The sequence below is a fragment of the Hetaerina americana genome, unplaced genomic scaffold (genome assembly GCF_022747635.1).
Source record: "Hetaerina americana unplaced genomic scaffold, ioHetAmer1.1.p SCAF_256, whole genome shotgun sequence".
Lineage (NCBI taxonomy): Eukaryota > Metazoa > Arthropoda > Insecta > Odonata > Calopterygidae > Hetaerina > Hetaerina americana.
The window spans coordinates 280,896-286,895 of NW_027286826.1; positions in this window are offsets into that span (position 1 = coordinate 280,896).

Genomic DNA, 6,000 nt, shown 5'->3' on the forward strand with positions numbered 1-6,000 from the left:
TCTTAAATTTAAGTAAATCACACTCCTTTTTCGTTTATATCTCCTTCGCTGAAAATGTCGTTTTAATTTAAACAAGTATTTGAAGTGGAGTTTCCGCATAAAAGAGCTCGTTTATATCTATTTTCCGTGTTCTCAATGAAATCGTTAAATTTTAAATTCCTTTTTTCATGATTTGTTAATTTCTCCATCGAAAAATACGTTATTTTATTGTAAACAAGTATTTTGTGGTTTTTCCAGATAAAGCAACTTGTTTAATTTTTTACGTGTTTTCGATGATACCGTTAAATTTCAAACCCCTTTTTTTATCATTCCTTGATTTTTCCACCGAAAAATATGTAGTTTTAATTTAAACACATAATTTATATGGTATTTAAACGGAAAACTGCTGGTCTTTATTTATTTTTCGAGTTTTCGATGCAATCGTTATTTTACCCTCGATATTTTCCTTTCAAGATTTTCAAACTACTTTTTTCGATATTCGTTGAATTTTTAAACGCAAAATATAGGTAATTATTTAAACACGTATGTTTTGTGGCGAGTACACTGAAAACTGCTAGCTTTTTATCATTCTTCCTATCATCGATTAAATGCGTATTTTCTCTAAATATTTTTAATTTAAGTAATTCAAACACCTTGTTCAATCATTCGATGATTTCTTCATCGCAGATTATGTCGTTTTAATGTTAACAAGTATTTAAATTGGTATTACCACAGCGAACAGCTCTTTTTATTTATTTTCGTGTTTTTTATGTGATCGTTAATTTTCTCTCAATATTTTCCTTTCGAGTATATCGAACTACTTTTTTCAAAATTCGTTTAATTTTCAATTGCAGAAATTGCTGTGATGATTTTAAGCGCGCATTTTTTGTGGCGGGTTCACTGAGAACTGTTAGTTATTTTTCTATCTTCTTATTTTCGATGTAATCTTGTATTTTCTCTAACTTTTTTCAATTTCATTGATTCAAGCGCCTTTCTAAATCATTCGTTGATTTATCTATCGAAAATATGTCCGTTAATTTGAACCCCTTTTTTATGTGGTATTTCCATAGAAAACTGCTCGTTTTCATCTTCCTATGTATTTTCGAAGAAATCGCGTATTTTTTTTAATCCGTTGATTTTCCAATCGAAAAATTGTTGTTATTATTATCAACGCGTTTGTTTTGTTGCCATTTTACAAAAACTGCTAGTTTTTACTTTATCTTCTTTTTTTCGATGAAATCAATCGATCAACATTTTTTCAATTCAAGGTTTTCAAACGACGTTTTTCATAATTCTTTGTCTTTTACATCGCAAATTATATCTTTATAATTTACACTAGTATTTGATGATGGATTTCTACAGAATACTCCTTGATTTTATGTATTTTTTGTGTTTTTTGGTGACATGGTAAATTTTCTCTCAAATATTACCTTCCAAGTTTTTCAAACTACTTTTTTCAAAATTCGTTGAATTTTTAATAGCAGAAATTTTTGTTTAGATTTTAAGCGCGCATGTTTTGTGGTGAGTTCACTAAGAACAGCTAGTTCTCTTTTAAACCTCGTATTTTCAATGTAATCTCGTATTTTCTTTAACTATTTTCAATTTCATTGTTTGAAGCGCCATTCTTCATCATTCGTTCATTTATCTATCGAAAATATGTTCGTTAATTTGAACACGGGTTTTATGTGGTATTTCCACAGAAAACTGCTCGTTTTTATTCAATCTACGTATTTTCGATGAAATCGCGTATTTTTTTTACCGTTCACTTTTCAATCGAAAAAAAGTTGTTATTATTATCAACGCGTACGATTTGTTGCCATTCCCATGAAAACTGCAAGTTTTTACTTTATCTTCTTTTCGTTGTCTTTTAAATCAAAAATTATATCGCTATAATTTAAACTAGTATTTGATGTGGTATTTCCATAGATAACTTCTCGTTTTAAGTATTTTTTGTGTTTTTGCTGAAATCGTGAATTTTCTCTATATAATTTCTTTCCAAGTTTTTCAAACTACATTTTTCAAAAATCGTTAGTTTTTTAACCGCAAACATTGGTGTTATGATTTTCCACGCGCAAGTTTTCCGGCGTGTCCACTGAAAACCACTAGTTTTCATCCAATGATCGTATTTTGGATGAAAACGCGAAATTTCTCTAAATTTCTTCAATTTAAGATAATCAAACTACTTTTTCGTATATATATATCCTTCGCTAAAAATGTCGTTTCAATTTAAACAAGTATTTGAAGTGTAGTTTCCACATAAAAGAGCTCGTTTATATCTATTTTCCGTGTTTTCAATGACATCGTTAAATTTTATATTCCTTTTTTTTAATCCGTTGATTTTCCAATCGAAAAGAAGTTGTTATTATTAACAACGTGTATGTTTTGTTGCAATTCCACTGAAAACTGCTAAATTTTACTTTATCTTCTTATTTTCGATGAAATAAATCAATCAACAAATATTCAATTCAAGATTTTTAAACGCCTTTTTTATCATTCGTTGTCTTTCACATCGCAAATTATTTCGTTATAATTGAAACTAGTCTTTGACGTGGGATTTCTACAGAAAACTTCTCGTTTTTATGTATTTTTGTGTTAAAAGTAAAATCGTAAATTTTCTCTGAAGTTTTTCATACTATATTTTTCAAAATTCGTTAGTTTTTTAACCGCAAACATTGGTTTTATGATTTTCAACGCGCATGTTTTGCGGCGTGTCCACTGAAAACGACTAGTTTTCATCCAATGATCGTATTTTGGGTGAAAACGCGTACTTTTTCTAAATATCTTCAATTTAAGTTAACCGAAATCCTTTTCCTTTATATCTCCTTCGCTAAAAATGTCGTTTTAATTTAAACAAGTATTTGAAGTGGAGTTTTCACAGAAAACAACTCGTTTTTATTTATTCTCCGTGTTTTCGATAACATCGTTTAATTTTAAACTTCTTCTTTCATCATTCGTTTATTTCTCCATCGCAAACTATGTTGTCTTATTTCAACACGTAGTTAATGTAGTATTTTAAAACTACTTTTTTCAAAATCCGTTGATTTTTCAATCGGAATGTAGGTTTGATTATTTAAAACGCGTACGTTTTGTGGCGAGTCCACTGAAAACTGCTAGTTTTTATTCAATCATTGTATTTTTGATGCACTCACGTATTTGCTCAACATTTTTTCAATACAAGTTATTCAAACTTTTTTTTCCTCATTCGTTGTCTTTGACATCGCAAGTGTTTACTTTATCTTCTTTTCGTTGTCTTTTAAATCACAAATTATAACGTTATAATTTAAACTAGTATTTGATTTGGTATTTCCAGAGATAACTTCTCGTTTTTAAGGATTTTTTGTGTTTTTGCTGAAATCGTAAATTTTCTCTAAATAATTTCCTTCCAAGTTTTTCAAATTACATTTTTCAAAATTCGTTAGTTTTTTAACCGCAAACATTGGTGTTATGATTTTCAGCGCGCATTTTTTGGCGTGTCCAATAAAACGGATTGTTTTCATCAAATGATCGTATTTTGGATGAAAACGCGTACTTTTTCTAAATTTCTTCTATTTAAGTAAATCAAACTCCTTTTTCGTTTATTTTTCCATCGCTAAAAATGTCGTTTTAATATGAGCAAGTATTTGAAGTGGAGTTTCCACAGAAAAAAGCTCCTTTTTATCTTTTTTCCGTCTTTTCAATGATATCGTTAAATTTTAAACTCCTTTATTCATGATTTGTTAATTTCTCAATCGAAAAATACGTTATTTTAGTGTAAACACGTATTTTGTGGTATTTCCAAATAAAACAACTCGTTTAATTTTTTTCCGTGTTTTCGATGATATCGTTAAATTTCAAACCCCTTTTTTCATCATTCGTTGATTTCTCACCCGCAAAATATGTAGTTTTAATTTAAACACGTAATATATGTGGTATTTAAACGGACAACTGCTCGTCTTTATTTACTTTTCGTGTTTTCGATGCAATCTTTATTTTACCCTCGATATTTTCCTTTCAAGAATTTCAAAATCCTTTTTTCGATATTCGTTGAATTTTCAATTGCAAAATATGGGTAATTATTTGAACACATATGTTTTTTGGCGAGTACACTGAAAACTGCTAGCTTTTTATCAATCTTCGTATTTTCGATGAAATGCGTATTTTCTCTAAATATTTTTAATTTAAGTAATTCAAACACCTTTCCATGATTTCTTCAACGCAGAGTATGTCGTTTTAATTTTAACACACATTTACATTGTTATTTTGACAGAGAACAGCTCGTTTTTATTTAATTTTCGTGTTTTTGATGTTATCGTTAATAATCTCTCAATATTTTCCTTTCAAGTGTATCGAACTTTCAAAATTCGTTGAATTTTTAATAGCAGATAATGGTGTGATGATTTTAAGCGCGCATGTTTTTTGGCGAGTTCACTGAAAAAAGATAGTTCTCTTTCAATCTTCGTATTTTCGATGTAATCACGTTTTTTCTTTAACTTTTTTCAATTTCATTGTTTGTAGCGCCATTCTTCATCATTCGTTGAGTTATCTACCGAAAATATGTTTTTTATGCGGTATTTTTACATAAAACTGATCGTTTTTATTCAAACTACGTATTTTCGATGAAATCGCGTATTTTTTTTAATCCGTTGATTTTTCAATCGAAAAGAAGTTGTTAATATTTACAACGTGTATGTTTTGTTGCCATTCCACTGAAAACTGCTAGTTTTTACTTATTCTTCTTATTTTCGATGAAATCAATCAATCAACAAATATTCAATTCAAGATTTTCAAACGCCTTTTTTATCATTCGTTGTCTTTGACATCGCAAATTATTTCGTTATAATTGAAACTAGTCTTTGACGTGGGATTTCTACAGAAAACTTCTCGTTTTTATGTATTTTTTGTGTTAAAAGTGAAATCGTAAATTTTCTCTGAAGTTTTTCATACTATATTTTTCAAAATTCGTTAGTTTTTTAACCGCAAACATTGGTGTTATGACTTTCAACGCGCATTTTTTGCGGCGTGTCCACTGAAAACGACTAGTTTTTATCCAATGATCGTATTTTGGGTTAAAACGCATACTTTTTCTAAATTTCTTCAATTTAAGTTAATCAAAATCCTTTTTCGTTTATTTCTCCTTCGCTAAAAATATCGTTTTAATTTAAACAAGTATTTGAAGTGGAGTTTTCACAGAAAACAGCTCGTTTTTATTTATTCTCCGTGTTCTCGATAACATCGTTTAATTTAAAACTTCTTCTTTCATCATTCGTTGATTTCTCCATCGCAAACTATGTTGTCTTATTTCAACACGTATTTAATGTAGTATTTTAAAACTACTTTTTTCAAAATCCGTTGATTTTTCAATCGGAATGTAGGTTTGATTATTTAAAACGCGTACGTTTTGTGGCGAGTCCACTGAAAACTGCTAGTTTTTATTCAATCATTGTATTTTTGATGCATTCACGTATTTTCTCAACATTTTTTCAATACAAGTTATTCAAACTTTTTTTTCCTCATTCGTTGTCTTTGACATCGCAAATTATTTCGTTATAATTTAAACTAGTATTTGACGTGGGATTTCTACAGAAAACTTCTCGTTTTTATGTATTTTTTGTGTTTAAATTGAAATCGTAAATTTTCTCTGAATAATTTCCTTCCAAGTTTTTCAAACTTTATATTTCAAAATTCGTTAGTTTTTTAATCGCAAACATTGGTGTTATGATTTTCAACGCGCATGTTTTGCGGCGTGTCCACTGAAAACGACTAGTTTTTATCCAATGATCGTATTTTGGGTTAAAACGCATACTTTTTCTAAATTTCTTCAATTTAAGTTAATCAAAATCCTTTTTCGTTTATTTCTCCTTCGCTAAAAATATCGTTTTAATTTAAACAAGTATTTGAAGTGGAGTTTTCACAGAAAACAGCTCGTTTTTATTTATTCTCCGTGTTTTCGATAACATCGTTTAATTTAAAACTTCTTCTTTCATCATTCGTTGATTTCTCCATCGCAAACTATGTTGTCTTATTTCAACACGTATTTAATGT